The sequence below is a fragment of the Thalassophryne amazonica genome, chromosome 3 (genome assembly GCF_902500255.1).
Source record: "Thalassophryne amazonica chromosome 3, fThaAma1.1, whole genome shotgun sequence".
Classification (NCBI taxonomy): Eukaryota; Metazoa; Chordata; class Actinopteri; order Batrachoidiformes; family Batrachoididae; genus Thalassophryne; species Thalassophryne amazonica.
Window position 1 is genome coordinate 38,550,481 of NC_047105.1, and position 12,446 is coordinate 38,562,926.

General features: G+C 40.7%; 1 protein-coding gene across 1 annotated transcript in view; it reads right to left on the reverse strand.

The window, feature by feature from the left end:
* Positions 1–12,446, reverse strand: part of LOC117506558 (cadherin-22-like) — a 766,928-nt gene that overhangs the window by 441,468 nt on the left and 313,014 nt on the right. The window lies entirely within an intron of this gene.

A 12,446-nucleotide genomic window follows, 5' to 3' on the forward strand; every position in this document is an offset into this window, starting at 1 on the left:
CCTACATTGCCCTTTGACCTACATATTAGGGCTATTATGAGGACTGCTTTCTTCCACCTGTGAAATATTGTGACGATTCGTCCAATCCTGTCTATGGCTGATGCAGAGACCCTGATTCATTCATTTGTTTTTTTCTAGACTGGACTACTGCAATGTTCTATTTTTGGGTTAACTACAATCCAGCATTAGGGGTCTCCAACTGATTCAAAATTTTGCCACCAGACTTTTTACATACACAGCTTGGACTCCGGCAAGGACGGTTGCATTCCTCCCCTCTCCTCTCCTCCTTTCTGCTCTCTATCTCTGCTCCGACCTTCAAAGTCCCAGCTTCACCAGACTGTGAATTCTTCAAATTATGATTCGGATTAGCTATGGAATTGATCAGCTGGTCTCTCAACGCCATTGACACCATTTGTTTTCGACAAGGAGATCTGGGTTTGGGGACCCTGCGTGCCCTGATGGAACCTACCCAGCGGGCTTTGCTCTCGACGGCTGAGAGACTGGAGTGTGACATGTGGCTCCACTCTCTGTGGAAGATGCTGAGGATTCATTTGTATTCACTTTTATGGTGGGAGGTTTGGTGCTGATTGGTTTGTGTGCTGCCCTGACCCACAGGAATATTAGCAAGATGGCTGCTTCCAGAATTTTGTCCCCTCATCAGTCCGTCATAATTAATGAGTTGGGCAATGCTGTGTAATCTCAGACTGCATGAACTCTTGAACTCAAACGCAAAATGGATTCAATCTCGGAGCAAATCACTGCATTGCAAACAAATGCACTGCTGAGGACCAGAGAATATTCTTCATAAATTTGGACTCTCGATGGTTAGGGGTGCAGTAAATAGAATTCTGTATCTCTCCGCCAAACATCAACATGGCAGCCTTATCGGCTCCTGAAGGCCAAATTCCCTGCTCTTCCCCCAGAAGGATCTGCAGCCTTGGTGAAGGAATTCGGCCCCCTCCTGCTCATCTACCCCCCAGCCCAACACCAGACTTTACACACACAGACAGAAACTGACAGACTTTACACACACACGGACATAAATTGACATAAATTTAACTCATCTGCACATGACGCATGTCTCCCTCCATCCCTCCATCCCTTTTACCTCCCCCGCGTCTCTCCACTCCCCCCTCCCTGGCTTCCTCCTTGCTACCTCGAAGGCAGCGCGGTTTTTACTGCTGCAGCCTTCAACCCCCAGGCTGGGCGGTGCAGGCCCCTCCTGCTGCGGCCTTCACCCACTTTGCCTCAATTTGGAAGACGGACTACTTCAAGTTCAGTGCACATAAACACTGTCAAATGTATATGTGTTGTCTTTAATTTTGATGTGTGCCATTATTACGGTAAACAAGTAATAATTGTGGATTAATTGCTGTATCTTGTCTGAGATAATTGGAGTGTAAACGTAATTGCCCTTTTTTGGGATCAATAAAGTTGTCTGAAGTCTGACAGCAGAAAGTTTGACCACATTACATCCATTTTGGCATCTCATCACTGGCTTCCTGTCTCTGTGAGATCAGATTTTAAGGTTCTGCTATGAACCTATAAAATTATTCAAAGACTAGCACCTCCCTATTTAGCTAACCTAGTCACGCTCTACGTACCAGCAGGGCTCTGCATTCTCAGGGTGCAGGACTACTTTGTGACCCTAGGTTGACTAAAAAGTCTGCAAGTCACAGAGCTTTCTCCTATTGTGCACCTGCTTTGTGGAATGATCTCCCTGCGTCAATAAAACAATAAGATTCTGCAGAGATTCTCAAGTCCGGAGAAAAGACACACTTATTCTCCCTTTCATATGGCTGGCAAACTGGCATAGTATGGTACAACCCCAATTCCAATGAAGTTTGGACATTGTGTAAAATGTAATTAAAAACAAAATACAATGATTTGCAAATCCTCTTCAACCTATATTCAACTGAATACATCACAAAGATGAGATATTTAACCCTCTGGAATCTGAGGGCATTTTTTGGAAAGTTCACTCATCTGGCATAAATGTTTTATTATTGCTGTTAACAGCTCTCCCTGCATCCCTCAATCACATTTTATGTCGCTTTTTTTTTCAGGACAACCTGTGCTTTCATAATAGATATGCTTTTGTTGTGTTTTATAACTGTAATAAAGGTTACAATCAAAAATAAGGAAGGAAAAAGTAAAGCGAAAAATATATTTCCACACACATTTATTCAAAACACACAGCAACTGTTTTGACATTTTATAAAGGCAATTTGAGGTCTTGTGTGAAAGACTGTACAACAAAAAGGTTCAAACAATAAACACAAATGCACATTTTGAACAATATATACAAAATGGTCTATGCGTTTTTTTTGTTGTTTTTTTTTTGTCTTCATGGTAAAAGCAACAGAGTTATCCAGTCACATTCACATGCAAACTAGTGCAGCAATCCTGATAGTTACACACACTTTGAGCATGTGAGATTGTCATCAGAGGCTCTCTGTGTGCTCCTGCTTTCACTGATCACTGTGCATAATGGCGCAGGGCGCATTTGGAGCCCAATAGCATGTACTCATTGGAGCACCCAGGGGGCTGTTCAAACAGGTCAACTAGTAACATATCACTCCTGAAAGCAATCTTTGTCTTTTCACGTGAGGTGAATCTGCCCTACGATTGGATTTTGGAAAACCATGTGATGGTTTTCCAAAATCCAATCATGTGATGGTGAACCAATTCCGACACTCATATTGCGCACGTCATCACACAGCTTCTATGAGGTGTACAAAGATGGCTGATGGCTGGCTCAAAAGTTCATGGAGTTAACTTTTCAGCAAAAAAAGTCAATTTCAAACTCATATCATTATAAAGTTATTTATAATTTAGTAAAGCTTGGTCTCAGCTGCCGTATATGACGGCATTGGCCCCAGAGGGTTAATGTTCAAACTGATAAATTTTATGGTTTTTGTGCAAATATTTGCTCATTTTCTTTTGTTCTTTAATATTTATTTCATTCATTTAAAAGAAAAACAGAAAAGCAAAAACAAAGCACCACAATACCAGAATGAAAAGGAGCAGAAAGAAGAACAAGTCTTATGATTTCTGCCCCTTTTAACAATACAATCTTTCAATATCCAGCATCATAGTCAACATTATTTAACAGATTGCATTTCTTTAACTTGTCACATACCACTGACCCATTTCATAATTATGACCATTAATTAATAGATTACATCTCTGACAGGTTACATTTTAAACTTAAGACACTCCAAACATTATTAACAGTTTACCTTTTTTTTTTTTTTTTTTTGCCGCCACAGGAAAAACACCTCTGTTGGAAGCCTTAAGGACAAGTTGGAACATGCCCAACTGTTAAACAATTTCTCAGATACTCACTCCACTGAAAGCCATCAAAAGCCGCCTGGATTTTACAAATGGTTATCAACACGGAGGTGTTTTTCCTGTGCCGCCGCACCGCGCCAGCTGCGTCCCGACGCGCGGACCCGTCCGCACGTCTTTCATTAAAAAAATCTCCTTTAACAGTGGAATATCCGGATAAAATGCTGAAACCGACTTCTTCTGAAAGTTCTCTGTTCTCTCACGACGTCCTGGATCAATAGAGCCTGAAATGTGGAGGTTTTCAGCTTGAAACAGGCTGACGACGGCGCCTGGGAGTGCTGCACGACGTCTCGCTCCATGGGAAGTCCTTAAAGCGACAGTATCACCTCAAAATCTCTCATCAGCCGTTAAAATTTTCACCGAAAACCAGCTTAATTTTTCGAACCGTGTCCACTTCGATGTGCCTCACAGGTTTAGAAAAAATTTTGATCAAACAAAGCGCCAGTCTCTCAGCAACTTCTCAGACAAAGGAATTCCGACGAGGGGCTGGACGACTCCTCCCACAAGGAGTGCTCACAGGCGGATGACGTCACCGACAGACGTGGAAAAACTCACGCATGCGCACGAGGGTTCAAGCATGTTTGACGTAAAAACATATGAATGAAATCCATATAGTTTTTGAAAAAAATAAAAAGGACCTATACTTTATTGACAGCCCTCGTATAAGTAAATGGTTCAATAACAATTTCTATTATACTTTTTACAGTCATCATGTCTAAATCTTCATGGTCAGTTGATCTTTTGCTTACACATTTTTTTACAATATTTCTTATTTTATCTTTTTCCACATTGTCCAGGAAAATACTATTGACCGTATTTACCAATGTATGTAATTTATCTTCTATTATTGGTTTATTTCCCACCAGACTTGATCCTACATTTGAAAAATAATAATTAAACCCATTTGCAACTTCTTTTATGTCATATATCTCTTTATTTTCCTTAACAAAGTAATTTGGAATAGTTGCTTTCGCTCCATCACTATCAATCACACTTTTTATAATTCCCCATGTTACCCTCATATTATCTTTACTTAGCAGGGGTGGTGGCCAAGTGGTTAATGCGCTTGGTTTCAGTTCAGAAGGTTCCGGGTTCCTGCCACATTTCTCCATGTAATGTGGAGTTGCGTCAGGAAGGGCATCCGGCGTAAAACTTGTGCCAATTCAACATGCAGATCCACCTTGGTTTTGCTGTGACGACCCCAAATGCAAACAAGGGAGCAGCCGAAGGGACTTACTTACCCTCATATTTTTACTCTTATTTAGTTGTTCACTGTAATAATCTTTTTTTTTGTTTCCTAATTATTGTTAATAGTTTATTTTTATATTTTTTGTATTTATGTTCTGATTCCTTTGTTTGCAATTTTAAAAAGCACCTGTATAAATAGTTTTTCTTTGCACAAGCATTTTTTATTCCCTTGTCAGCCATGGTTTATTTACTCTTTTCTTACTAATTTCAATTAATTTACAATTTTTATTGTATGATTTCATCAATATTTTCATAAATGAGTTATATGCTACATTAACATCACTGACATAAACTTCTTCCCAGTTTTGATTTTTAAGGTCATATTTTAATGCCTCTAAGGCTTTTACTGACTTATCTCTTAAAGTTTATAACAGTTTTTTTGTTGTACCTATTTTTATATTTAAATATTGAAAAAAATGGTAAATGATCGCTAATATCTGTCATGAAGATCCCATTCTTGATAATTTCATCTGTTCTGTTTGTAAATATATTATCGATTACCATTGCACTTTGCGATGTAATTCTGGTTGGTTTTGTTATCAAGGGGAATAACCCCAAACTATACATTGAATTCACAAAATCACTTAATCTTTGGCAACTGGACCTTTCTATGTTAATGTTAAAGTCCCCACACATAAAAAGCGTTTTGTTTTTAATTTGATGGAATAATTCAATTATTTTATCTGTAAATTTCACAACACAAGAATCTGGTGCTCTGTATACACAACTGATTAGAATATTCTTAGATGTTTCATGTACAAGTTCCACTGTTACAATTTCTATGACATCATTCATAACTGTCATTTCTTCAACAATTGTACACATCAGATCTGTTTTTGTATACAGAGCAATACCACCGCCTTTTTTATATCTTCTGTTTACAAAATACAGCTCATATCCCCCCATTTGAACTTCATCCATGAGATCATCTTTAAGCCAAGATTCAGTGATTGCAACAATACTAAATCTATTTTTAAACTGATTTAAATTATCTTTTATTTGTGACATTTTACAATACAAGCTTCAGCTGTTTATATGTATGAGTGACAGGTTATCTTCTGCAATTCTTTCACTATTCAGCTGTTCTACTGTATTATACTCACAACCAATCGTTTTTAAGTCAAATATACTTTCATCAATATTAGTGTCTATGTCATATATTTTATCATCTGTTTCCATGTTTGATCTGATTTTTTGTTGGTCCAATTACCAACAGACGTCATATTTGATTGTCTATTCAGGTTTGTATTTCGTAATGCCGCGGGCCTGGATGAACCGCCTCCACTGATGCCGCGGGCCTGGATAAACCACCTCCGCCAATGCCGCGGGCCTGGATGAACCGCCTCTGCCGATGCCGCGGGCCCGGACGAGCCACCTCCACCGATAACGCAGGCCTGAATGTAGCCGCTGCTAGCCACAGATGTAGCCGCTGCTAGCCGCGGATGTAGCCACCGTTAGCCTCGGATGTAGCCGACACCGCAGGCCTGGATGTATCACCCCCACCAACACCGCGGGCCTGGATGAGCCGCCTCCACCGACGCCGTGGGCCTGGATAAACCACCTCCGCCGATGCCGCGGGTCCGGACGAACCACCTCCGCCGACGCCGCGGGCCTGGAATAACCACCTCCGCCGATACCGCAGGCCTGGATGAACCACCTCTGAACCGTCTATTGCTGTTGGAGTGACGCTGCCACAAGTGACGCTGATGCACGTAATCAATAATTTGCAACTCAATAATTCATCAATTCAATCAATAATTTTGAAATGGATGACTGCAACACGTTTCAAAAAAGCTGGGACAGTGGTATGTTTACCACTGTGTTACATCACCTTTCCTTCTAACAATACTCAATAAGCATTTTGGAACTGACAACACTAATTGTGAGTGTTATGACTGGGTATAAAAGGGGCATCCCCAAAAGGCTCAGCTTTTCACAAGCAAAGATGGGGTGAGAATCACCATTTTGTGAACAACTGCGTGAAAAATAGTCAGCAGTTTGAGAACAATGTTTCTCAATGTTCAACTCCAAGGAATGTAGGCATTTCATCATCTACAGTCCATAATATAATCAGAAGATTCAGAGAATCTGGAGAACTCTCTACATATAAGCAGCAAGGCCAAAAACCAGCATTGAATACCCATGACCTTCGATTGTTCAGGTGGCACTGCATTAAAAACTGACAACATTGTGTGTTGAATTGCAAAATATGACAACAGAGACCCCGGACTCTTGAACAACTGAAGTCGTACATCAAGTAAGAATGGATGGCGTGAGGGACATGCAGGTGGTTGGTGTGACAGGGTGAGATGGAAATGACTGATCTGCTGTAGCGACCCCAAATGAGAGCAGTTGAAAGCAGCAGAAGAAGTACAGAATAGATAGGCATTCAGTAGAGTGCACTGATCTGGTGCAAGCCTGTGGCAGCATTACAAAATAAATCCATAGATTTTGAAGAAATTATTATGGTAAACAAGCAAGTATCTTTTGGTCTTGTTCACGAGTAGGGGTAAGTTGCACTGGACGGTCGTGGTGAAGAAACACTTGAGCCAGAAGGTAAAACTCTTCATTAACCAGTTGATTTATCCTCCTATCCTCACCTATGGTCATGAACTGTAGGTCATTCAGCTTGGGACTCTGGCAAGGACGGTCGCATTCCTCCCCTCTCCTCTTCTCCTTTCTGTTCTCTATTTCTGCTCCGACCTTCAAAGTCCCAGCTTCAACAGACCGTGAATTCTTCAAATTAAGATTTGGATTAATCACGGAATTGATCAGATGGTCTCCCAGCGCTATTGACACCATTTACTCGACAGGGAAATCAGAGCTGGAGGACCCTGCGTGACCTGATAGAACCTAACCAGTGGGCTATGCTGTTGACACCTGAGAGAATGGAGTGTGACATGCTTGGCTCCACTCTCTGTGGAAGACATTGAGGAGTTATTTGTATTCGCTGGTGGGAGGTTTGGCGCTGATTGGTTTGTGCACTGCTCTGACCCACAGGAATATTAGCAAGACAGCTGCTTCCAGAATCTCGTCCCCTCATCCGTCCGTCATGATTAATGAGTTGGGCAATGGTGTGTAATCTCAGACTGCGTGAACTCTTGAACTCAAATGCAAAATGGATACCATATGGGAGCATATCACAGCATTGCAAAGGAATGTACTGCTGAGGACCGGAGAATATTCTTCATAAATTTGGACTCTAGATGGTCAGAGGTGCTATAAATGGAATTCTGTATCTCTCTGCCTAACATCAACATGGCAGCCTTATCGGCTCCTGAAGGCCAAATACTCTGCTCTTCCCCCAGAAGGATCTATGGCCGTGGTGAAGAAATTCGACTCCCCCTTCTCATCTATCTACCCCCCCACAGCCTGCTGTTGCGTAGCAACATTAGACTTTACAGACACACAAGGGGTTCTCCCGAAGAAGACCCAGGACATGCTGGAGGGCTTGTATTTACTAGCTGGCTTGGGAATGCCTCAGGATCCTCCAGGAAGAGTTACAGGACTTGGCTCCTTGGAGGAGGTAATGATAACAGCCTGCTTTGGAAAAAATGCATTTTTCCAGTTATTAATTTGCCTTGTGTCTCCCTAAATCATAGTTCCCTTTCACTTTGCTATTTAAGATAGAATGAATATTAACATCCTGTAATCGATACCTATTCAGTGAACTCAGTGTTTGTGACTGAAATGCTACACAGTGATTGATATTAAGGAATATCAGCACCAGTATATGAGTTCAGACAATTATTCGGATTTGAAGAACTACACCAGCTGCATCTGGAAAACATTCATTCTTTAAACAGAAGCAATGGAAACTGCAGATCTGGAAACAATGATTTTCAAACTCAGAGAATAAGGCACAGGCAACTGATTTCACATAATAGCCACTTCTCTGGACACACCTCATCCTCATCTCAGTGAGCGCCTTCTCCCAAATCAATAGTTGGCTGAATGTTAGCTTTTTTATGTAGTTACAAACACAAATGCACCTCTACAGCATACAAAAGACCCAAATAATTCAAAATTGTGCAGGATTATTAACTGCATAATACAAAATTAAAGGCCCGCTGATGTTGCAACAACTTCTCTGAAGGCCTATACATATTTTAAGTTCTGCCTTTAATTTCAAAACTTTCCATTGAGAAGATATATGGATGCCAAGGTACACAATTTCAATTCAATTTAAATTTATTTTCCTTTATATAGCACCAAATCACAACAGAGTTGCCTCAAGGCACTTCACACAGGTAAGGTCTAACCTTACCAACCCCTAGAGCAACAGTGGTCACACATGTAAGGTCTAACCTTACCAACCCCTAGAGCAACAGTGGTAAGGAAAAACTCCCTCTGAGGAAGAAACCTCAAGCAGACCAGACTCAAAGGGGTGACCCTCTGCTTGGGACATGCTATAAACATAAATTACAGAAATAATTCACAGAACAATTGACGGATGAATATACAAGAATTGCAGTTGGTGCACAGGACAAGAGGGTTGCCAACACAAACACAACTCCCATCTCTGGATGGAGCTGCACCTTAAACAGAATCAGGCATCAGAAAGACAAAAAATACTGTATAATTTGCCAGCATTAATCAACAAGAAAAACAGAAGAAATACTAAGGTGATCGCCGGCCGCTAGCCCTAAGCTTCACTAAAAAACCTAGAATTTAGGTGAAGTTGAGGCCGCGGCCCGCTCCAATTACTAATAACATGAATTAAAAGAGTAAAAAGTGTAAAACAAAACTGTACCAGTATGCTAGCCATATGAAAGGGAAAATAAGTGCGTCTTAAGTCTGGACTTAAAAGTCTCCACAGAATCTGATTGTTTTATTGATGCAGGGAGACCATTCCACAGAACAGGGGCACGATAAGAGAAAGCTCTGTGACCTGCAGACTTCTTATTCACCATAGGGACACAAAGTAGTCCTGCACCCTGAGAACGTAAAGCCCGGGCCGGTACATAAGGTTTAATTAGATCAGCTAGGTAGGGAGGTGCCAGTCCATGAATAATTTTGTAGGTTAGTAGCAGAACCTACACGGGGATACACTAGTTTTCCAGCCAGTAGTCAACAAAAAGAGCAAGCATTCTTGCAAAAATACATAGATCACAACCCCAAAGTAAACTCTGCTGGAGAGAGTCATTAGGGGGCTCATTTGTTTTCTGTAGCAAACTTCTTCTGGGTTGGGGGAACTAAAGTTGACAGTTTATGGGGTGAGTCGTCAAATGAAACAAAGTGCCTTGGCTTCAGATACAAGCAAATTTGCTTTCATGCCCAGCAGGAAAGGAAATAGGATGGCAAGGAAAAGGTTTGTTGCCTTAAAGGGCTACACTGCACTTGTTCATGCTGGAAATGACCGGGTGCTGCAGACGGCATTATATCAGTCATAAGATGAGTGTGTGTGCAAGCATGCAAACCACGTGGCTCTTCTTTACAATGTATGGTTGAGCGTGGGCATCAATCTTGAAAACGTAGGAAGAAGAAAATATGTAGAGAAAACATGTCAAGACACATTCTGACCCTCAGACCGGGTCAGGCTAAGGCCACTTGAGCCTGGCTCCTAAATTGAGTCAATCCATAAAGTACACCATAGTAAAATATCAAATTTTACAGCCTGGTAGAAAAAAACAGTCTGTATCACTACTTTCCCTGTTCATAACAACTGTACAGCTGGTGACTTTTTATATAACTCATCCCTTTAAGCAGATTTAAACCATGAGGTGATGAATCATTAGGGGCATTGTTATTTTGAAAGACAACTAGTGTCCATGCTCAAGGTGGCCACCCACCATATTATCTCAGATATTTATAATAAAATGTTCAGATTAGAGGCTGACATTTCTTTCTGGAATCCCACGGGTCACGGGATTCCCATGGGATTCCCATGGGATTCCCATGGGATGGGAGTCAACCTTGCTAATTATCATGTGATTGGGACGGTACAGGATTAAATGTTAGCAGGAGCAGATGGGAGCGGGAACCAAGGTTTTAGGCAGCGAGCCGTCCTGCTGTCATTTGGGTGGTCAATTTTTGAAAAAGACAGCTGAAAAAAATAGAGGGCGGCTTTGTTTAAAGCTGTCTAAAATAAGCCAGTTTTGAGTTTTCAACACCACAGTGGCTGCTGGGTAAGTTCAAAGGTCAATGAATATAAACTTTGCGCATTCCCAGGATCATGACAGCGAAGAACGGACAAATATGCTTGTGGAAATGATAACAATTACAACAGTTACTTTGTGCAAGGGGTTTAGCAGTGACTGGAAGAGTGAAGGAGCTTCAGGCTTTAGTGTACAGTGCTCAATTCTTCAGTGTGCTGGTAAAACCCATGGCAAAAGAGGAGAACCAGCTCCGAGCAGATCAGAATTTGCCAATGGTGTCATCTTAACCCGATCCACTTGCTAACCTCCCGAACAGTTTGTTTGGTAAGTTAGTGCATTTATAAGAGATGTATAGGTGAAGGTTACCACAGACTGGCACTTCTAATTAAAAAATTTTTCCTTCTGTGATGTGTGTCGTGGCTGACATCACCCAAAAAACTGGAGGATGCTTGTCAACTTGCAAACAAAAATCAAGATATTATCACAAATATAAATAAAGTTAATGACACACTTAGAACAGTCATCACTCCAATTGAAGAAATTCATTGAAAGAGATTAAGAAAAATTTAACACTGAACAGACAGCGCTGTTAGACCAGTTCAAGTCAAATTTAAGTTAGTTTCCTGGCTAGTGCAAAACTGAAGACTGCATATAAATGTAGGAGTGTTCTCGGCACCTCACAAGCTTTATGTTCGTCTGTGTCAATATTTTAATTTTGATGAGCAATTATATTTTTGTTACATCTGTTACCTTATATTTGTCCACGTCTTCTGTCTATCATGCAATGAATAATGTCAGTCATATCTTTATTTTCAGAAGAGGAGAAAGGAATCCATCACTGGCCACCGTGCATGTCCTGCGACATATCGGAATATCTCATCAGTGGAGAGGAGAGGGTTCCTGCAGACAGGCTCCTTACAAACTACACAGAAGGAAAATCCAATGCATACTTTGACTCAAAGTGGTTGAAGGAAGTGTAATAACATCCATCTCGATTCTGTTTACTGCTTTTTAAAAGCAGACTGCACCCCTTCTATGAACATACACAACCTTCCACACAAAGTTTGGGTGTGTTTCATAAAGAAGACAGGGAAGGTTGTCAGTGGCTGCTGCATTTGATTTGCTTGCCAGTCAAATGATTAAGAACTGTATTATAGATGCCCATGTACAACTATAATATTCAATTCCAATAATAAGTACATTACATATTACAGTGACAGTGTTCGGATGTCTAAGGTCTCCTCTGTTAAATCTTCATGCAGATCCCTGCTCCCCCACCCTTCACCATATAAATAAAAAAACTTCTGAGAATTAAATGTTTCCAACTTTGTGTATGGTGCTAATAAGAAAGCATTAACTCAAGACTTGCATTGAAAAAGGTCCCCAAACTGTCTCTTGGACTGGAAACCATTACCTATCACATCCAGTATGCCAAGTAAGTATGAAATATACCAAAAAGACAAAACTTTGTGGGAAATGACAATTTTTTAAATGAATATGTCTTTGAATCACATAAAAGAGGAGTAGACAAACACAGATTTCACATCCCCTTATTTGTTCCTGGATGAAGATCACATGCATTTGATTTCCATATGTTCAGCTTGTAGTCCCCATTGCCACATTCTTTTACTGCACAAATCATTATTTCTGAGGGGAAAAAATGAAAAACAGGTGAAAGAAGCTTCTTATGTCAATGACACAATGTTACAAATGTGACTCAATGTTTTGAAAGTAAAACTCTAATACTCG